Here is a 24,188-nt window from a genome sequence, read left to right as displayed (position 1 = left end):
ATGAAGATCGTCGACGTCAATCTTTGGACGGAGGTCGGAGCTCTAACTGAGGCGTTGAAGGACCAGAAGGTTCGGATACGCGGCCGTGCGCAGACGATTCGAGCCGTCGGGGAGAATCTGGCGTTTATTGTTGTCAGAGAGAAGGGATTCATGGTTCAGTGCGTCGTGACGGTTCAGCCGAAGATGGTTAGCCGTTAGATGGTGAAGTACGCGTCGAAGTTGAGCCGCAAGTCGATTATTGCATTGAAGGGATTGTGTCTAAACCTGATGATAAGGCAATTACAAGCGCTTCACTGCAGGTGGATGTGCAAGTCAGAAAGTTGTACTGTATAAGTAGGGTTGCTGTTTTTGTTAGAACCATAATACATATATTGAATCATAATCAAGAGGATATGAACCTATACTAGATCAAAACATATGTATGAATTTCTGTAATTATCAGAATGTAAGATTGAACTCTGGGATTGAAGATAATATATCAATCCCCCCTGGATCTGTAGAATGCGAGAACACAAGAACACTAATTCAGAAACTTACTTGATGCACTTGCATTGTCCATGACAGTCTTCTCCTGAATCCACCTTGATTTTCTCTTAGTAATGGGACTAATTTTTGAGAAAGAACTCGTGTATCAGAAGGGACAAGTCTGACATTCATATAGAGGCTTTGCATGACAGTTTCATCCATAAAGAAACTGTCATTTGCTTAACTGTTTTATCAAACCATCAACTGCTTATCAACAGCAACAGATTTTGTATTTAGATACAAACTTATCCATAACCAGAATTGAATAATAGCTTGTACACATGTAATTTTAAACTCTTATCAATTTTCATAATTATATATACACACATGTATATCTGCATATCAGTAAAACTTTGTGCAATGTCTAGTTCTATACATAAGCTATATCATTAGCTTACAATCTCCCCTTGAACTTGACATTGCCTTAAGTCATGTCTGAATACTATCACACATCATATATACATAAAATTGATCAACTAGAGAGTGCACTGTGAGTTTAAAACACTTGAGTTATTTAAATTCAACTGATTAAGAATTCTGTCAATAATGCCTGCTTAAAGGAACCTAAGAACAGTATGATGAATAAAGATAAACACCAACATTCCAAGATCACCTTGCAACAGACTAATATCACATGAATTTCTGCTACATCAGCAGTATAAGCATACTTTGTGTTATAAATGCATTCAATCACAGGCATGCTTGAAGTCCTACCAAAATTTCTAAATTAATAGAAACAAAGGAAATTATATTCCACTGTAAAATTTTATCACAATCTGCATCATATACATATTGCCATTCAATGAATTGCAAACTGAAAGTTGTACAACTTGATTTTAGCAGATAATTAATTGGATAAAACCTTAATAATATAACTGCATTTTATTGATCATATCACAACTTAAATAACATAACTACTAGTCAATACTAACTTGTGATTTAAAGCTGATATGTTCTTCAGCATCAAATAGTGTCTGCAATTTCCATATTTGCAGTATGTTTCACAAATTCAGCCACTGGTAAAGCCTTAGTCAATGGATCTGCTAACTGCTCTTTTGTTCCAATCTTTACAACTTCAATTTCATTATCTCTAACACTTTCCCTTACTGCAAACTACTTGACATCAATGTTTCTTGAACCTAAGGACCTCTTTTTATTCTTTGAGAAAAAGACTGCTGATGCATTATCACAATAAATCACCATAGGCTTTTCAATAGAACTTATCAATTTCAAATGAGAAATAAAATTTCTCAGCCACAATGCATGACATGTTGCCTAAAAAATGGTAATGTATTCAGCTTGAAAAGTTGATGTTGCTGTCAAGGTCTGTTTTGCAGTCTTCCATGAAATGGCTCCACCTACTAGAAGAAATATATAACTAGATGTTGACTTTAAGTCATCCATGTCTGATTTGTAGGATGCATCTGTATAGGCCTTCACTTCCAGTTCTTGTTCATTTAATTTTTTGTAAACTAGCATGTGATTTCTGGTTTTCTTCAAATATCTTAGTACTTTCTTGCCTGCTATCCAATGCTCATGACCTGCATTTGATTGAAACCTTGAAAGCATGTTTACTGCAAATGAAATATCAGGCCTTGTACAAATTTGAGCATACATCAAACTCCCCACCAATCTTGCATATGGCACATTCTTCATGCTCTCTGCTTCCAACATATTTTTAGGACACTGACCCTTATGGAGCCTATCTCCTTTAGATATTGGTGCATCACCTGACTTGCAGCCTTGCATTCCAAATCTTTGCAATATTTTATCCACATAATTCTTCTGAGATAGACCTAAAGCATATTGCTTTCTGTTTCTGGTTATCTCAATGCCTAGCACATAATGTGCTTCTCCCATGTCCTTCATATCAAATTGACTCAAAAGAAAGGCTTTCGTTTCTTTCAACAAACAAATGTTGCTACTTGCAAGTAAAATGTCATCAACATACAAAATGAGCAAAATAAAATTGCTCCCACTGGTCTTAAGATAAATGCACTCATCTAATTTATTTTCCAAAAAAACAAATTGTGTTGCAGGAGAATTGTAATTGTCTCTATTCATTGATAATATGAGCCTTTTAAATAGGGAGTTACAAGGTACACAATAGGTAATAGAATCCGAATACAATTGAATACCTACAACACTTTCCTATTACAACTCTAAACCCTAGTTTGTAGAGGCACACATGATGTCGACATCCTTCAACACTCCCCCTTGTGCTGCTCAAACTTGGTTATGACGCTTTGATCGTTGCCTCGTTAAAAACCTTGCCAGGTAACAAAAACCCTGTGGGACAAAAATAACCCTGGTCGAAGGACAAAAAGAGCACAACACGTCCTTCACTCTTCGAGATCGAACATGTAGACAGTATACCTCCCCCTGATGTCAGTATCTCCCCCTGATTGCTACAATCATGGGAGTTCGGATAACTTTCTTAATCCGATGCTTCTCACATGTTTCTCGAAGGTGGATTTAGGTAACGACTTAGTAAATAAGTCCGCTACATTATCCTCTAATCGGATTTGGTTCACTTCAATGTTTAGAAGTGCTTGTTGTTGCTGATTGTAAAAAAACTTAGGCGATATATGCTTGGTGTTGTTGCCCTTGATGAACCTAACTTCATTTGCTCAATACAAGCTGCATTATCCTCATAAATGCATGTAGGTTCATCTGTGGTAGACTTCAAACCACAAGTTCCTCGAATGTGTCTAACTATAGACCTTAGCCATATGCATTCTCGCACGGCTTCATGTAGAGCAATAATCTCTGCATGATTTGAGGAAGTAGCAACAAGGGTCTGCTTTATAGACCTCCAAGATATCGCAGTGCTTCCCATGGTAAAGACATAACCCATTTGGGAGCGACCTTTGTGAGGGTCAGAGAGATACCCTACATCAGCAAAACCCATCAAGCCATCGTTGTCATTTTGATGGAGGGGAGGAGGAGTTCAGAAGGTGGCGTTTTGCCTTGTGGAGTCTGATCCCACACTTCCGCTATTTCTTTTCTCTCTGTAGGGATAGAACAAGCCCATATCAATTGTACTTTGTAAGTATCGAAAGATTGTCTTTATACCAATCCAATGGCGTTGCGTTGGCGCGGGGCTATATCTAGCCAACAAGTTCATAACAATTGAGGTGTCCGGTCTTGTATTGTGCTAAGTACAATAATGCGCCTATTGTACATAAGTAAACACTTCTGCTATTAACACGTCTTCGTCATCATCCCTGGGACGAAACGGATCCCTTTTAGGGCCAAGACTACGGACGACCATGGGAGTGCATCTTTGATTTTATCAAAAATGCCTAAGCATCTATTGACACGGTATACAAAACCGTGTTCTCCCAATGTCATTCCTCTCAAACTCGGATTTCAGGTGCTCAGCGGTTTTCCTTAACTCACAAGGGTTCCAATTATATTTATCAACATAAACCGCGACAATTGCAAATCCGGAACTTGTCATGGAAACGCGTGGGCATAGTTCATCATATCCCTTCCCAATCAAGTAGTCACTTTAGTGAGCGTTTCAACCTTGTTGCAAACGTGCTCCGTGGTCTAGAGCCTCTTGACTTGGGTAAATGAGGTTCACAAGAACCTTCATTATATTCTGTATCTAGATCCCTATAAAGATAGTGACCACATTTGTAAGCTGCATGTTCAGTTATTTGGAAACTACCAAACTGATAAGGCAGTGGAGTGCAATGACATCCATTACGAGAGAATATGTCTTCTCGTAGTCGATTCCAGGGCATTGTGAGAAACCTTGCGCCATAAGGTGAGATTACCATCTCTTTTTCTCATCACGCTATCTAACGAAGACCTATTAATGTCAACAGGTTTTATGTTAGGAGGTGTTGGCATCTCAGGCCTGAAATCCTTCCTCTTCGTTAGTGAATCCAATTCAACCTGGATCGCATCTTTCCATTTAGGCCAATTTTATCTACGTTGGCATTCTTCAACGGAGTAAGGTTCGATGTCATTGTTCTCAAAAATTCCACGTCCTCATGTACACTACTGTAGTTCGTAGAGATCTCTATATTATCAGGAATTGGTTCTAACATTGAGGCGTCCCCCAACATTGTCTCTTGGACATAACCACAATCCAAAATATTCTCATGAGACGGATTTTAAGTATCAATGATCAATGGATCAAGTTGTGCCAAACTCGCTCTCTTATTAGGGCGAGAATCCATCGAACCTATGGGTCTCCTACGCTCTCTAGCGGAACCCATAGCCTATGACGCCATTATGCCACCTTGTGGCGTCACCATCCCACCATCCCACCATCCATGGTGGTGGTGTCGTACCCATCTTATCTGGGTGGCACCATGTCCTCCTATGGGGACATCAATCCTTGCAGGCATGTTTGCAGCAGGTATATGTGATCTCGTCACTTTTAGGGGATCAAGATGAGACATAGTGGGGACAGACCACGACCATTCCTGTCGTTCCTATTGAACATTGACGTTCTAATCTCCCCCTAACGATGGGAAGAGTGTCTCATCAAAGTGACAATTCGCAAGTCCAGCGAAATAGAGATCGCCTGTCAAGGGTTCTACGTAGCGGACTTATAGTTGGAGGCCTATGTCCAACACAAATATATATATGCTTTCGTTGCAATGACTCATGTTGATGCGCTGTGGCGGCGCAATTGGCACATAAACCGCACACTCAAATATGCATAAGTACGAGATATTAGACTCGAACCCAGTCACTAGCTGTAACGCAAATAAAAGTTGAGTGACTGCTATGAGTCGTAGACGAATTAGCATAGCTGCATGCGATATTGCTAAACCCAAGCGGAAAAATTGGTGCGCATTACCAAAGTCCGGGCTACCATCGTAGTCTTTTAATGGTGGCTTTTCCGCCAGACCAATTGGGTGTGTACATGGGAATATGATACTTGATATCAATACCCAATGATATGCAATAGTCATCGAAAATTTTCGATGTAAACTCTCTAGCATTATCAAGTCAAATTGACTGAATGGGATGATCTGGGTAGTGAGCCCATAGCCATATGTTATGTGCTAGGAGTGTAGTATAAGCAGCATTACGAGTGGATAATGGCACAACACGTGACCAGCGTGTTTGCGTATCAACCAACGCCATAAAACATCTATACGGTCCGCAAGTTGGTTGATCTAATCCACAGAATTCCCTTAGATTCTTTGTAAGAATGGAATTATTTCCTCAATCTCCTTTGCATAGGATGGTCTCAATCCTAAAGAACAGGCTTTACAGAACGAAACAGGGGCCTTATAATCAACCAATGAAGGTTTTGGTTAAGCCACAATGGACTTGAGAAGTAGAGAGAGGAGTTTATGGTGTCAATGCCACGTATTTGCCGCAGGGGGTAGGCGGCGCCGGCCATGTGTGGCCGGTCTTGCACAATCATGGCACCATGAAGCGCATGTGCAGCTCCTCGAACCAATTCTTGGTTCTTACTTTTCTTCGTTCTAAAAATTGATGTCTGTGTGAAGTCTTTTAATACACAGATCATCATGTCACGACTTGGGTGTCCCAAACGGTCATGCCAAAGCCTATATGTGTCAGAATCCCATAAGTCGTCTCTCATGACATGGTTGGATTCAATAACTCGAATAGTGGTTGCATACAACCCACTAGAGCGACACATAAGTTTCTCTAATGCAAAGGAACTTAGAGGTAATGCAAAGGAACTCTGTCCATTCTCATAATGTGTTTCCACATGAAAACCATTGGCTCTTATATCTTTCAAATAAAGTTCGAATTAATGTATGTCCAAGACATGAAGTAAAAGAATCGACACTTTATTAATAGCCAATGATTACATCAAAGTTTCCAAAGTCTAATCCATAAAAATCAAACTTTAGACAAATCGTAGTCACTCAATCCGTTTGGTAATTCCAATCAAATATGACCAGGGAAGTAGAGAGAGATGTTGGTGGAGCGAAGGCTCTCTTAAGTACCACTAATCTCAATTACTTTCCTTGACATCATATTTAATTGAGTACGCCTAGTGAGAAAGAGTTAAAACCAAATGTCATTTATTCATTAAGGCACAATTGCCATTACATAATTCTTGGAAAATGAAAGACTATTTAATCAAAATCTGCGGCATCAACATTGTTGTTTTCCTCGCCAGATTTGAAGTCTGTAATGATGAGATTAACGTCATTGTCATCTCCATCATCTCCTTCGGCTGCGAGAAGAGCCTCATGCTCTCTCATATCTTTTATACACCTTGTATTGTGCAGCTTTTGTTTTTCCACTCGCATTTTAGTGCTTAAACCAATGCTCTGAAGATCCATATCTATAGCATTACCTCACCCATTAATTGAGATGCACCTTGTGCATTAGGACATCCTCCATGGATCCCACGTTGGCCAATGTTGCCACGTGTCTACGTATCTCGCGGTTTTCCTTCCTTTGTAGGGCGGTTGTATGGAGCCACACGTCCATTTTGTTATCCCCTAACTTTTAGGGTTCCGCTCCTTGCGCCCTTATTTCGGTGCGCTATTATAATTCGCCTGGTGAACGCTCTTAATTCTAACGGGCCTTTGAATTATGGTTTTTCACGAGTATGTTGTCAACTTACTCAGTAAATGACATAAGTTGATGAAACCTCGTAATCCATCTAGCATTGCTCACAAGCCTAGTGCTGAGACGGGGAAGGTTGAGAGGATTTCTCAATTAATTCATATTCTGTGAGCTCTACTCCACAGGATCTCATTAGTAGTGAGGTGATTCTTGACGTTATTCACCCATCGGTGATAACAAATGTCATTTGTATCTGGTTTAGTGAAGTCGGATTTTTGCACGTTTGCATTCGACATTCAAAGGTGAAGGAGAATAGATTAGTTTCGGAGTAAGAACTTCCACGACAACTAATGTAAGATTTCCGAGCCTTAATGCTTCCAAGAAATAGATTTCCAAGAATATTTTGGATTAGACCAAACAATGATGTTTTAATATGGTCACAATTTGGTGCTTACGGACGCTCTTAGTCCGAGCATTATGAACACTCTTAGTTCATATGAACGCTCTTATTTCGTTTATTATGAACACTCTTAGTTCATTGATTATGAACGCTCTTAGTTCGTTAAGCGTGAATCCCCACAATTCCGCTTATCAATTAATCGAACCTATGTTCGTATATTTCAAAACCTGCAGCAAATAATGGAATTTAAAAGACAAAAAATGCAGGAACTTTAATCACAAAACTTACTTGGGAATTTGAAGGTTTGCTTCACGATTCTTTATACACGCGCGTGTTGATGCAAGCGTGTAGCTAAATTAGGATTGCCAGAATTTGGTCGGAAATTGGCAGTTGGTGGGCTGCCCTTCTCCCTTCCTTTTCCTTTTTTTTCTTCTTTTTTTTTTTTTTCGCTGGCAGAAGCCTGCTACCCCTTTTTTTTTCTTTTTTTTTTCTTCTTCTTCTGGGCCCACTCCTTCTCCCTCCTTCTACGCGGCTTCTTCTTCTTCCTTCTGTTTTCTGGTTTCTTTTTTTTTTTTTTCGCTGGCAGAAGGCAGTCACTGTGCTGTAGTGGGCTCGCAGGAGGCTGGGCTTGCAGGAACGCAGCAAGGACGCAAGGGGCGTGCGCGGCTACAGGTAGCAAGCAGGCGAGCTGGGTAGGCTAGCTGGGCAATGCGGGCTGGTGTGCAGCGCGGGCTGCAGGGACGCAGGCAGCGTGGGCTGCAGGATGCGCGGGGGCGCAGGTCGGCACAGAGCAGCAGCAGCAGCAGCGGCAGTGCGCAGGCGCCTTGGGCTGTTCGCGGATTGGGCTGTTGGGGGCAGGACGCAGGAAAGCAGCGCGGGCTGAGGCTTGCGGCAAGGAAGCTGGGCTGGAGGCTACAGAGAGGCGTGCGGCAGGAGGTTGGTCTGCAGCTAGGGTCTTGTGGGCAATGAGGGTTTAGGGCAGATTTTTGTGAGAGAGAGATATATTTTTTTTTTTAGGTTTTTTTTCTTTTGGGCTTGGGTTAGAACTCGTGCTGATAACGTGTTGCAGGAGAATTGTAATTGTCTCTATTCATTGATAATAGGAGCCCTTTAAATAGGGAGTTACAAGGTACACAATAGGTAATAGAATCCGAATACAATTGAATACCTAAAACACTTTCCTATTACAACTTTAAACCCTAGTTTGTAGAGGCACACATGATGTCGACATCCTTCAACAAATTGAGTGATTACCTTATCAAACTTGAGGTACCATTGCCTGGAAGCTTGCTTAAGACCATATATTGATTTCTTGAGCTTGCAAACCTTGCTTTCATCTTCTGCAAAACCATCTGGTTGCAACATATAAATTTCTTTATGCAAAACACCATTCAAAAATGCAGTCTTGACATCCATCTGGTGTAACTCAAGATCAAAGTGTGCTACTAGGGGCATGATGACTCTGAATGCATCTTTGGTTGAGACTGGAGAGAAAGTCTCATTATAATCAAATCCTTCCTTCTAATTATAACCCTTAGCCACCAATCTAGCTTTGTATCTCTCAATCTTCCCATCTACATCCCTTTTTTGTTTTGAATACCCATTTGCATCCAATAGGCTTAAAATCATTTGGCCTATCAACCAAGGTCCATACACCATTATGTGCCATACTTTGAAGTTCATCCTCCATTGCTATTCTCCATTTTGTATTGTTTAGTGACTGCATGGCTTCTGCAACTGAGGTTGGATCATCCTCATCTCCAAGGTCAGTTTCTTCTACAGTTAAATACACTTTATAATCATCTGGTATGACTGATTTTCTGGCTCTTGTAGATTTTCTCAAGGCTATAGGTTGTGGTTCTTCTTCTATTGGTGCTGCATTCACATTAACTTGCTATTCATCTTGCATGTGTACTTCAACTTGCTGCTCACTTGCAATTTGTTCATTCTGAACATTATCCATGCTATGAATTGTATTTCCTGGTTGCTGTGCTATAACTTCAGCTTGTTCATTATTTGGAATGAGATTAAATCCAAAGTTGAATTGCTGGTGGTGCACGAATTGCTGGTGCAGTTCTAATCTGGGATTGCTAAGTCATTGCAATCCTGGTACACAAACCATTCTTCTATATTGTTATCTGCTTGTGAAGTTTCCATATCAGCTTCAACATATCCTTTCCAGCATTGTTATCAAAGGCTTCATCATAGAATTTGGCTCTCTGTGATTCCACAATTCTTGTACTTCTTTTTAGACAATAAAATCTGAACCCCTTTGATTTTTCACAGTAGCCAACAAAATAGCCACTAATTGATTATGAATCAAGTTTTCCATCTGCTGCATTGTGAACTCTGATCTCTGCATTGCAGCCCCATACATGAAAGTGATTCAAACTAGGTTTGTATCCACACCAGAGTTCAAAAGGGATTTTTAGCACAGCCTTGCTTGGAATTCTATTGCAAATATAATTTGCTGTTTTTAAAGCTTCTCCCCATAGAAATTTTGGTAGTCCTGATCTCACTATCATGCTCCTAACCATGCTGATCAATGTTCTATTTCTCCTTTCTGACACTCCATTTTGCTGTGGAGTATATGGTGTAGTGTATTGTGCCATTATTCCACATTCCTGCAAGTACAAAGCAAAAGGACCCTTATGTTGTCCTTGTTCAGAATACCTGCCATAGTACTCACCTCCTCTATCTGATCTGATAGATGTGTTAGCTCAATGGTTAGAGCACTCACTACCTATGTATGAAGTCATGGGGGCAGGAGTGAAACCCTTTGATCATCTTTAAAAAAAACATCCAGTTTGTTTTTCAACCTCAGCCTTATAAATTTTGAAGAATTCCAAAGCTTGTGATTTTTCTGAAATAAAAAAGATATGACAGTACCTTGAAAAATCATCAATGAAAGTTATGAAATAACAGTTTCCACATATTGTGTTAACTGGAAAAGGGCAACAGATGTCTGTATGGATCAAATCAAGCAAATGCTCACTTCTTTTTTATCCTATCTTTCTAGCATTTGTCATTTTACGCTTTAAACAGTCAACACAAGTTTCAAAGTCAGCAAAGTTTAAATGAGGCAAAATTTATTGTTTAACCAGTTCAGCCAATCTTTGTTTTGAAATATGGCCAAGTCTTTTGTGCCACAGAAAAGATGAAGAATCACAAAATTTTCTCTTTGAACTTGGTCTGTTTAGAAAGAAAATATCTTTGTCTTCGTTCTCTGCTAGAACATTTGTGCAATTAACACACCAATAACCATTCAAAAGTGCAGCATCACCAAAACATTTCAAATTATAATAGAACTTCATAACTTTATTATTACTAAAGAAGCTAAAGCCATTGTCTGCTACAAATTGAGATCCAAAAATCAAGTTCCTACTTATACTTGGAATACAATAGACATTGTTCAATACTACTACATAATTATTCCTAAACTTGAGTTTGACAATTCCTACAACCTTCACAGCCACCCTTTGGCCACTCCTAGTACACACCATTGTCTCATTCTTTCTTGGGATTGAAATCTCTGACAATCCCTGTAATGAATTGACAATATGAATAGGGGAACCAGTGTCAAACCACCAAGAATTGTCATGCACATAATCATTTGACTCAAAACTGAAAACAGATTTGGACAAAAAAACTACCTTTCTTTTTCAGCCAAGCTTTGAACCATTCACAATCTTTCTTAAAGTGACCTGGTTTCTTACAAAAGAAACACTTTATGCCACATGCAGGTCTATACTTCATTTTATCAACATCAGATTTCATAACAGTTTTGGAAGTACTTACAGAGGTACCTGGCTTGGAGTTTCTGTTTCCAAACTTCTTTTTGTACTTGGTTTTGGTCATCAGATTCACAGTCATATCGGTTCCTTCTTGCTTTTCTTTCTCTTGCTCAACTTCCACACACAGTGATATCAATTCATTCACACGCCATTTCTCCTTTTGAGTCTTGTATAGTGTCTTTAATTGAGAATACTCACTTGGAAGTGAGTCTAGAAGCATGTACACAAGGAATGAATCATCAATGGCCATGTTCATTGCTCTAAGCTTTCCAGCAATGTCTGAACCTCTCATGATATACTCCCTAACACTTGTCTTCCCATTGAATTTCATTCTTGCAATAGACCTCACCAGATTCTGCACTTCAGCTTTGTTTGAAATTTTAAACTTTTCTACAACAAAATCAAAGAACACTTTGGCTAATTCTGAATCAGGTACACTACCCCTCACATTTTCATGCATGCTTTTCTTGATCATGATCAGTGCCATCTTGTCATGCTTGTACCATTTGTCATGCTTTTCCTTGCTTCTCTATTAGAACTTTCAGTCAATGCTGCTGGTGGGTTCTCCTTCAAAACATGATCATAATCCAATATTCCCATATTCAGTTCTATGTCACCTTTCCATTCTTAAAATTTGAGCCATTCAGAAGCTCAATTTGATTGATACTCATTGGAAAGTGCATAGCTGCATGTGAAATGATCAACCAGATTAAACTAGTGTAACGTAATACCAGAATAAACTGAATACCCCATAACTTGAATGAAATGTATACATATAGTAATATGAATTTATCAATTTCAAGACTCTGACAACCTTTGTGGTGTACAAATCTCTATTGATATATGAATATCCATCTACTTAATATATATATATATATATATATACACACACCAGATTTAATAACCAAATGTTTGAAACTGTATTTCTTTGGAAATGTCCAGCAAATTTATTTTAAGTTTCATAAATCTGTGATCTTAATTGATAAAGCATCAGTATCACTTATCTCATTTACATGAAGCTACTTTGGCAGCATACATGAATTTAAGATATATGTTAGTTTGATGCAAATAATCATTTCTGGTATACATTATGGCCACTTTGACAGCACACAATGTATTTGACATTATACCAGTAACTTTATCAATATATTCATATGTCAATCTCTTATCCAAATTTGGTCAAAGATAAATAGATGTATATATGATGATCATGTGCATTCGAAGTAATATACAGACCATAAGATGTCACAGATCTAAACAATATAGTCTTGAATATGTATATCACAATACATGTCTAAATGCGGATTAAAACAGTTTAATTCCCTAGAATACATAATTTCAATATTGTTAAATTATTTAACATGCCAATGATCTATATATAGGTGCTCTGATATAGAACCATAATACATATATTGAATCATAATCAAGAGGATATGAACCTATACTAGATCAAAACATGTGTATGAATTTCTGTAATTATCAGAATGTAAGATTGAACTCTGGGATTGAAGATAATATATCAATCCCCCTGGATCTGCAGAATGTGAGAACACAAGAACACTAATTCAGAAACTTACTTGATGCACGTGCATTGTCCATGACAGTCTTCTCCTGAATCCACCGTGATTTTCTCTTAGTAATGGGACTAATTTTTTAGAAAGAACTCGTGTATCAGAAGGGACAAGTCTGACATTCATATAGAGGCTTTGCATGACAGTTTCATCCATAAAGAAACTGTCATTTGCTTAACTGTTTTATCAAACCATCAACTGCTTATCAATTACAACAGATTTTGAATTTAAATACAAACTTATCCATAACCATAATTGAATAATAGCTTGTACACATGTAATTTTAAACTCTGATCAATTTTCATAATTATATATATACACATGTATATCTGCATATCAGTAAAACTTTGTGCAATGTCTAGTTCTATACATAAGCTATATCATTAGCTTACAGTTTTACCTATTGAAATTGAGAATGCTGCTCGAAGTGAAAAACCTAATGAGGATGGATAGAATACTCGCTTGAACAACCAAGTACTTGACTTGCAAACACCAGCCAACCGGGGGATTTTCCGAATCCAGAGTCAAGTTGGAACTATCTTCAGGCAGTTCTTGTTGTACGTCCGATGGGTTTATTGAAATCCATACGCCAAAACTGATCGCTGGCTCAAGTGAAGGTGGGGCTTCGGTGTTTAAACTGGACTACGGGAAGGGGCAACCTGCCTGCCTTGCCCAGTCACCGCAGCTCCACAAGCAGATGTCCATCTGTGCTGACTTTGGTCGTGTTTTTGAGGTTGGTTCTGTTTTCAGAGCTGATCGAGAACTCTGATACACATAGGCATCTATGTGAGTTCACTGGTCTCGATATTGAGATGGAGATTGAGTGGAGCTATTATGATGTTCTGGATATTGTTAACAGGTTAATTGTTTGTGAATATGTTTGACTGTATTAAAAAACGCGCCTCAGGGGCGCCTTGAATGGAGATTGAGTGGAGCTATTATGATGTTCTGGATATTGTTAACAGGTTAATTGTTTGTGAATATGTTTGACTGTATTAAAAAACGCGCCTCAGGGGCGCCTTGAGGCTCAAAAAGCGTGAGGCGTAAAAAGCGCTGATTCAGGCGTGAAAGGCGAACTCCCAGGCTTTTTTTTTTTTTTGTGCAGCTTCTGCTCACGCTTTGAAGTTGTTCTGCACTTCTGCTCTGCTCACGGTTTGTAGTTGTTCTTGTTCTGCTCGCGGTTTGTAGCTTCCTTTCGATCCCTCATGGCTGTATTAATTTGTTTTAATTAAACTTCTGTATATTCATTCTCGGTCTCGGCCGACTTGCACAGTTTGAAGGTCATGAATCGAAGAAAAAGAAGGTGGTGTTGCAGTGTTGCTTGGAACTGGTTGGGCTGGCGTCAGTTTCCTGAAGAATTTGCTTGTGCTGGCGTCAGTTTTGTTCACTCCTCTGCTATCGGGTATTACTTGTGGGATTATTTTGAACACAGTTTGTAGTTGTTCTGCTCAGTTATAGTTTATTATTATGACTAAATTCAGTTTACCCCCTCCAACTTTGGGGTAAACATCAGTTTGGTCCCTGATCTTTTTTTTTAATCATGATGGTCCTTGCACTTTCATTTTTCATCACGCTCGTCCAAAATTTAAATTTTGTTCGAAATGTGACGTCAGATGCTGACTTGGCACCGACATGATGGCCCATTTTTCAGACTTTGGCCCTTAGTTTAGATGAAATGTCGAAACTGCCCCTTGTTGCACATATTCTTCTTCTTCAAAGACTTCACCTCTCTCTCTATCTCTCTCTCTGGTTTCATATGGAAGACGATGATGATTCAACCACCTACCACCCTCCTCCAGCCGCCCCTACGCTGCCATCATCATCGACTCTCCCTCCCACACAGACCACAAAAAATCCTGGCGCCCCAACCCGATCTGCAAACTCCACAAAGGATCTGGAATTAGTAATTGCAAAAATTGTAGATTTGGCGAACCCCTATATGGGTTTAGCTTGGAACATGTTCCAGATCAGCCAAAAAAAATACTTGAAATCTGCCAACTAATTAATTTGGCGTTGCAGGAGTAAGGATATATGGAACTTCTACTTTGCACGTTGATGTGTAATGCTTCGTTTGAGCGGGTGAATTTCTGAAACCCCAAAATCATCGAACCCGGCACTCCTTCCTTTCTCATCGCCAAATTCACAGCTTCATTCTTCTTCTATTGTAAGTATCTTCTCACTACTCTTCTGTTTTCTTGTTTTGGATGATTATTGGAATTTGGGGATTATTTTAGGGTTGAAATTCTCAATTGGGTCAGTGTGTTAGGATTTACAGTTATTGCTAGCTAGTCTGATTCACTCTTTCTTCTTAGCTTCTATAGCTGCTTTCTATTTCTATTTAAGAAGATTATTTCACAAGATTGAAAGAATTGCAATTATCATCCAAGTAAAAAAAATAAAAAAATTCTGTATCAACCTTATATCAGTGCTTAATTGTTTAGGTGTTATTGTTCATTCTTGGATGTGCTATAACTGGAGGATGGTGAAATAGATCGGAAAATAGTACGGGATAGGAAAGATGTTGTTTATATTTCTCTCTCTTTGATGGTTGTGTGAAATGGATTATGAATCTATGATTGGCATGAAAACAATAACAGAGGCTGTTAGGATTTGGCCTAATGGGATACTGAAATGAATTAGGTAAGGAGCTTTGACTCTATGCAACCCCTATATGGGCTTAGAGCTTTGACTCTATGCAACCCCTATGTCTACCAGTCTTTGGTGAATGAAAATATGAAATCATGAATATGTACTGTGTGTGTGACTTTTCTCAGTTTCTGTGTACCATTGCAGATGCTTTCTCTTTCCATAATTACCTTGCATATATGATGAACTAACTAAAATAATGTTGAAAAATATGGGACCTTGGCAAGAATGTTGAAGCCCAGAAATCTGGGACTTCGGCGAAGGGAAGATAACAATGGGGAGTAGTAGATGGCAGTGAAAGGAACATAAAGGGTCAAGCCTTGAAGAAACGCAGCGAGTTCGCCATTCACAAAGGGCTTTAGCAACAGCCAACGCTCAATGAACGCCATGTCGTACTTTTGTTTGGTCTTCTTCTTCTGGTCTATGATAAAGCTCAGATGATCTGATCCAAGGGAGGTGGGAAGCTGGGAGAGAAATAGAGGGAGGAAGAGAATTTTAATTTTAATTTTTGAGATTTTATTATTTGTTAATTTTAAATTTTGAGATTGGGGTTAAATGTCCATTATGCCCTTCTAGGGGGTTAAAAGTCTGAAAAGTGAGTCCTCATGTCGGTGCCAAGTCAGCATCTGACGTCACATTTCAATCAAAATTTAAATTTTGGACGAGCTTGATGAAAAATGAAAGTGCAAGGACCATCATGATTAAAAAAAAAAAGATCAAGGACCAAACTGATGTTTACCCCAAAGTTGGAGGGGGTAAACTGAATTTAGTCTTTATTATTATGTTCTCTGCAATCTGCATCATATGAATAGGATATAGCTAGCACAGCCAGTTGTTGTATGAATGAGGATGGATGGCATCACCAATAATTAACTTGAATCATACAGGTAGCAATTTCTTTATTTCTTTATAATTAACTTGCTTGAATCATACACGTAGCAATAAGAACATATAATTAACTTGAATCATACATTATCATTGGCATTGTGTATCTAGTTGTCCTGCTCTCACTTTAAATTGATATAAGTTTTGAATTTGTGTAGTGTTGGCTAAATTACTTGGATAGCATTGTGGAAGAGGTGGGGGAGGAGAATGTTGTCCAATTTATAATGTTTTTTTAGTTACAATACTTATATATAGAACATGATTAGTTCTATACATAATACAGCTAGTTTATACCGCCTCAAGGCAAGTGCCTTGCTAAGGCTCTCCCGGCTACGCCTCAACCTTTTAAAACATTGAATTTTAAACAAAAATTGTCAGAAGGAACTTGAAGCTGTACGAAGGCAGTATCCCTTCAAACCATTAAAGTACTTGCCTAGCCTGAGATGTACTCTACGTCTCACTTTTGCGGAAGGTGTTCAAATGCTAAAGGATGCTGGTGTCGAAGTTGATCCTATGGGGGACCTAGATACTAAAAAAGAGAGGAAGTTGGGCCAAATAGTTTTGCAGAAATATGGCACTGAGTTCTACATACTTCACCGCTATCCATTGGCTGTGAGGCCCTTCTTATTTCTTCTACTCATCCTTTCTGGGGCATCATTGTTAGCTGTGTCATTTCTTATTTCTTCTACTCTTCCTTTCTTGCACTTTCTCTTCAGTAGTTTTCCTCTTACTGAAAACAAAGTAAAATTAATCAGTAAGAAAAATTGAACAGAGGAAAAAAAACAGACCATTTCACGAATAGAATCCTATGAAGATTTAAAAACAAGTTCTAGAGCCATGAGCAGACAAGAAGGAATTTATGAAGAATAAAATGCTGATAGATCCAGAAGTGGACATCTAGCAGGGTGCAACTGAGAGTACAACATGCAGAGAGGGTCAAAAAATCTGAAAATAATTTTTACCAAGGAACTTTTGCAATTGATGCATGTCTGCAGTTTCCCTAATCATCTGCATATTATCCAAAAGAGTACATTTTAGAATGCAAGGATAAAAAAAACAAGAAAATAAGGAAGAAACTATTGTGATACCAGTATGCATCCACAACAAATTAAGGAATCAATTGTCATTGGTTATTCAAACTTTCAAAGTTTGTACTCATTTTCCCAGGCGTCATATTGAAAAGGATAGCAATTAAAGGTAGTCGAGTAATTCAATTACTACTCTCCAAATAAATTGCAACTTACCACGTATGGACTATGGATCATTCATTATAGCGAAATAGACCTTAAACTTCTCTGAGATGGGCAGTGTTTCATTTTATCATACTGCCACAATGACTTCAGGTTTATGAGATTATTAAAATTCAACTATGACTCAGAACACGTACTCAGAAGTGAACCAAAAAAAAAAAAATTTGCACCACACCAAATGTGTAATTGACAAGCCTACGGTTGCGGCAGTTGCGACAGGACATGTAATTCCAGTACCATAAAAATTTGTTAAAAGATTCTGCTGCCTCTCTTGCCTTCGTTTCTTTTTTAGTTCTCTTCCTTTCTTCTGCAGAATACATCATTTTTTCGTATGAACGCCAAAGTATGCAAGAATAAAAGTATGAATAAAGTTCACTGGTAAATTGCTACCAAACCGCTAATGGTTAAGCATGCATTTTTGAAATTATTAGCCACAAATTAAGGATAGCAAGCATTACCTTCTGAAGTTTCTTGAGAGCAGGAATAGCATCAGTTTTAATAGTCTTAGCAGCATCACGTTCTCCAGCAACTTTGCTTGATGAGAGGTCATCCTGTCATGACAGCAAGGAACAGTTAATGATGGATTTCACCCAAGTGGCTAATTATCGGGCAAAAAAAAAAAGGAAAGAAAAGGGCAAATTGAGCTACAATAAACCTCATTTAATTGAAACTGCATGTGCTATGGACAAACTAAGCAAATTTGGCAAATAAGGCAAGTCTTGCATTTTCCATACAAAAAGGCAGTAAAAGGAATATCAAACAAAAAGGACTCAATCATGGCCACCACATAGCAAGTTTATTAGTCACCCATGCATCGGAACTATCCAATTTTTTACTTGCTGGTGGTATTCCCTGGAAAAACCACAGGTCATGGAATTTATGAGATGAAGATGATCATATGTACGTGTGAAAGGAATGAAAAATTAATTGAAAATAGACATAGAGCAACAGTACGTCTATACACTTAGGGCCATCAGACCAGTTGAAAACAATCAAACTGTACCATTTCTGACCTTTGAAACCACTACATTCCCTTCCTAGTTTAGTAAAAGAAGCTAGACTCCAACTGTGTCTTCAGTATGAATTCACTCTTCACCAAAACAAACTATTCAGTCAACCACGCTATTCCAAACACAGAATCATATAAGATAACCAAACGCGGGCTAACAAATCCCATAGTAACTTGTTGAAACAAGCAATATGGCAAAGCTCAACTATAAACTCTTGCTTCATTTAAGTTTGGGTAAACAATATTACTGGACCCTTCGGACAGCCAGAATTGCCCAAAGATAGTTCCAACTTGACTCTGAATTCGGAAAATCCCCTGGTTGGCCGGTGTTCGCAAGTCAAGTACTCGGTTATTCAAGCGAGTGTTCTGTCCATCCTCATGTTGGAGCAGTCAAAATCATTTATTATTTCCTAGGGTTTGCATATTTACCTTTCTGTTAATAAACCCTATTTATTAGGGTCATGCAGTAGTGTTGGTCCTTCAAAACCTGTCCCTTAGGTTAGTACTTAGTAGGTCTATGAAAACTTTTCCCTTTTAAGAAATTTTTCCTATTATGTTTTGAAAATATTACTCCTAATCCTATTAAAATTCCTCTCGTATTTTGAAAAGAAAGAACAAGCCCTATATATAGAGGCCTTTGGTCCTGTTATTCTCATATTCTCAACAAGTTTTGGTTTAGAATTTTAGTTAATATTTGTTCTCAAAAGATGAGTTCTTCAAATAATTCACAAGTGTATGGAGCCGCGGATGCCAACAAGTCGACATCTTCAACAACCCCAAAAGACAAAGGATCCAAATTGCCTCCACCAGAGCAAGTTACGTGCCCGCCAGCCCCGAAGCGTCCACCTCCAACAAGTGTGCACAATGATTCTTTTAGCCCACTTAATTTGAACACAAAATGGCGATAAACTGTTGATCAAGAGAGAATTGTTCAAGTAGTTGAAATATACTAAGAGTCTAAGAAAAATAGTTTTGATGTTGTTTGTTCATCTATATTTTATGTTTATGTACTTTTTATAATAATTTTGATATACGGTGGTATGGAAGTACTTATGTATTCTCGTAGATGTTTTTATTACTGCTGTTTTGTCTTTTGTAAGTTATTATTGGTAATGATGTGAGATAAATGTTAAAAGCAATATTCATAGGGACATATTGTTCATGTTCAGCATGAATGTGCCTTTTCTGGCTTTTCATAATCGTTATTGAGAAGAATACCAGTATTTTTTTCTCCTCCTTTATTTAAGCTAGCAATATGTACGAAGTAGATCACTATCTTTCGACCCCATCGAAGCCAATGTAGAGCACCATTGACAAGACAACCAAAATCTTTATGCTGAAAGTAGGAAGGAAAAGCATCAGCGCTTACACTCTATAATCCTTATAGAGAAGAATACCATATATTGTTTCTGTTTTGCTTAAATAATATCTCTCTTAACAAGCAAAAGAAACCAAAGACATAATATCTTCTTCTTTGCTTCATTATATCAGTATTCCACATATAGACATATTATCAGATAATTATTAGTGAAAAGGCCAAACACAACAAAATGTAAAGCACTTGAACAAAAAGCATTAACCTTTACATTCACCCACAATCCAGATGAACATCTGGTCACACATTCTAAGCAAAACAGAAACAATGTTGTGTTCTGTACACAATTTCATAGAAAATAGTAAAGCAATTAAGCTCATAAGTACACAAATAATGAAGGATCAAAAACCTTCAAAAGCGCAATGTGAAGCTGAGCAAGTGAATCTTTAGGGGTTATCAAACCCATCTAGATCTCTTCCGCTGATACTTTAGTAAGCTTCCCCAATCTGGCTAAAACACCTGCACAAAAAAGAAAAATCAATCTCACTCTGAGACCCAAATTAAGAGGATCTTCACCGTCAAAAAGTTGATGATGGAGGCTGGCTCCCATCGCAATCTCAGCCTTCAATGGATCCTTGTCTTCTTCGTCCAAAACCAGCATCTCTACATCTTCCGTCGCCGGCTAGACCGCCGAACCCCAGCCATATTGAGATGCTCAGAGAGAGGGCTGTGAAATTGACTAGGGTTGGTAACGCCTCAATTTTCGGAGGTAGTGATTTTCCCGCCTAAATGTTTTACCCACAGATCCTCTGTGCTATGGTAATGACAGCTTATTTTAGTCGTTTTTTTTTTTTTTTTAACTTGATGGTTACAAACTTACAATCATTTTAATCGAGGCATCGTGAACATCCACAGGAGCATAACTCAACCTAAGAATGTAGTTGAAAATAAACTCCACCTATGCTCGTCCTTGAAAAACCAGCTATGTTGCTCGCCAATGCTCACAATTGAGGTGTTTACAATACAATAGTCCAACTAAAACACATTGTAATAATAGAGAATAAACTCCACCAATTTGTAGAGAAAGAAAATTAATAAGACTTAAGTTATTCTCGACTCCAAACCATAACATGGTTGGCCACCATATGAAACTTGTCCCCTTGATTGTTAACCTGACCAAAATTAAGTCGATATAGATTAATCCTCCAGGATTTCTAATGCGAAACCCTAAAAATGTAACTGCTCATTCAGACCAATCCAGAGTTGAGCCCGAGCCCAATTTTCATCTCAATCCACCATGAAAGGCACCCAAGTGCCCTTCGACACCCGAAACCAAACAAAGTATTAGGCCGTCAGAGCAGTCCATAGTTCATAGTTGGGCCCAAAACCAACTATGCTGTTGATTGAAGATTTACTCTTTTAACTGATGCATGTCGATGATAGATGATGATATATTTGAGCCATTATCATTACCGTGATACGAAATTGATTTAGTGCTTCATGTTGTGTCGTTTATATGTTATCGGTTCTATAAAACAGTATGTTGAAGCTTAAGTATGACAAAACAAGAAATTAATGTACAGATGAATAAAAACTGACCTAAAACATGAAATAATAAACATATAATTATCGCTTGCATTTGTTTGGTGAATATTCGTATGTCTAGTCAACTTGACAGTGATGCATTTCTTTTACGTTGATCAATAAGCTCCATCTATTTTGTCTGGTCCAACATATCAACCAGCTTTCGTATTGGCTGAATTTCGTCACAGTTCTGTCATTGCCCGTATTTTATCTGTGGTCAAAAGGAACCGTGTGAACTTGTTTTCTACCTTTTGTATTAACCTTGCATTATTATTATGGAGGACTTAAAGCTTAGTTATAGAAGGCGCGCATTGGGACTTGTACGTTTACATGGGCATGTCGGTGTGGTCGGGAGTTGTAATGGGCAGCTATGCCTTGTTCATGATGAAACCATACTAATTTGGAACCCTTCTATTAGAAAGTTTGTGAGGCCTATTTGTCGTCTTCCCCAAGGCAAGTGGCGGTTATGAAGTAAATTGTGGATTTGGCTATCATTCGGTCAACAATGCATGACTTGAGGTTTTGAGAAATACTATTTCATCAAACAGTTCACGTGAAGTTGAGACTTGGTCCCTAGTTAGGGGATGTTAGAACTTAGAAGAGTGTAAGCGCTGATGCTTTTCCTTCCTACTTGCATAAAGATTTTGGTTGTCTTGTCAATGGTGCTCTACATTGGCTTCGATGGGGTCGAAAGATAGTGATCTACTTCGTACATATTGCTAGCTTAAATAAAGGAGGAGAAAAAAATACTGGTATTCTTCTCAATAACGATTATGAAAAGCCAGAAAAGGCACATTCATGCTGAACATGAACAATATGTCCCAAGTTATGAATATTGCTTTTAACATTTATCTCACATCACTACCAATAATAACTTACAAAAGACAAAGCACCTATAATAAAAACATCTACGGGAATACATAAGTACTTCCATACCACCGTATATCAAAATTATTATAAAAAGTACATAAACATAAAATAATAGATGAACAAACAATATCAAAACTATTTTTCATAGACTCTTAGTATATTTCAACTACTTGAACAGTTCTCTCTTGATCAACTGTTTATCGCCATTTTGTGTTCAAATTAAGTGGGCTAAAAGAATCGTTATGCGCACTTGTTGGAGGTGGACGCTTCGGGGCTGGCGGGCACGTAACTTGCTCTGGTGGAGGCAATTTGGATCCTTTGTCTTTTGGGGTTGTTGAAGATGTCGACTTGTTAGCATCTGCAGCTCCATACACTTGTGAATTATTTGAAGAACTCATCTTTTAGGAACAAATATTAACTAAAATTCTAAACCAAAACTTGTTGAGAGAATATGAGAATAACAGGACCAAAGGCCTCTATATATAGGGCTTGTTCTTTCTTTCCAAAATACGAGAGGAATTTTAATAGGATTAGGAGTAATCTTTTCAAAACATAATAGGAAAATTTTCTTATTCCAGAAAGGAAAAGGGAAAAGTTTTCACAGACCTACTAACCTAAGGGACTGTAAGGGACAAGCATGACCCTGATAAATAGGGTTTATTAACAGAAAGGTAAATATGCAAACCCTAGTAAATAATAAATGACTTTGACTGCTCCAACATGAGGATGGACTGAATACTCGCTTGAATAACCGAGTACTTGACTTGCGAACACCGGCCAACCGAGGGATTTTCTGAATTCAGAGTCAAGTTGGAACTATCTTCCGGCAATTCTGGCTGTCCGAAGGGTTTATTGAAATCCATACACCAAAACTGATCGCTGGTTCAAGTGAAGGTGGGGCTTCGGTGTTTAAACTTTAAACTGGACTACGTGAAAGTCAACCAGCCTGCCTCGCATGCCCAGTCACCGCAGCTCCACAAGCAGATGTTCATCTGTGCTGACTTTGGTGGTGTGTTGGTTCTGTTTTCAGAGCTGAGAACTCTGACACACATAGGCATCTATGTGAGTTCACTGGTCTCGATATTAAGATGGAGATTGAGTGGAGCTATTTTGAGGTTATGGATATTGTTAACAGGTTTTTTGTCAATATGTTTGACTATTAATTGAACAAAAATTGTGAGAAGGAACTTGAAGTTGTTCGAAGGCAGTATTTTCCTTCGAACCATTAAAGTACTTGCCTGAGACTCTACGTCTCACTTTTGCGGAAGGTGTTCAAATGCTAAAGGATGCTGGTGTCGAAGTTGATCCTATGGGGGACCTAGATACTAAAAAAGAGAGGAAGTTGGGCCAAATAGTTTTGGAGAATATGGCACTGAGTTCTACATACTTCACCGCTATCCGTTGGCTGTGAGGCCTTTCTATACCATGCCTTGCGACGATAATCCTGAATACAGTAATTCGTTTAACGTCTTCATTCGAGGTGAGGAGATTATATCAGGGGCACAACGTATCCATGTACCAGAATTATTGGTCGAACGTGCTGAAGCACGTGGAATTGAAGTTGAGACAGTATCAACATATATTGATTCCTTCAGATATGGTGCACCTCTCCATGGTGGATTTGGAGTAGGGCTGGAGCGTGTTGTGATGCTCTTCTGTGGTTTGAACAACATCCGCAAAACATCTTTATTCCCGCGTGATCCAGACCGGCTAGCTCCTTGATTTCTTCAGTCTTGCAAACAACTAGCAGCTTCGGGTTTAACTTATTGAATTGGGTGCTTTATTTTGTAACTTTTTATCAGAGTTGTGATGGCTAC

General features: G+C 38.4%; 1 pseudogene; it reads left to right on the top strand.

Annotated features, from left to right (window-relative positions):
- On the top strand, positions 1-24,098 carry LOC133737616 (aspartate--tRNA ligase 2, cytoplasmic-like; annotated as a pseudogene).
- Positions 24,099-24,188: the final 90 nt, after the last annotated feature.

The sequence above is a fragment of the Rosa rugosa genome, chromosome 3, assembly GCF_958449725.1.
Source record: "Rosa rugosa chromosome 3, drRosRugo1.1, whole genome shotgun sequence".
Classification (NCBI taxonomy): Eukaryota; Viridiplantae; Streptophyta; class Magnoliopsida; order Rosales; family Rosaceae; genus Rosa; species Rosa rugosa.
Note: the sequence above shows the minus strand (reverse complement) of the source record. Positions and strands in the feature narration are given on the sequence as shown.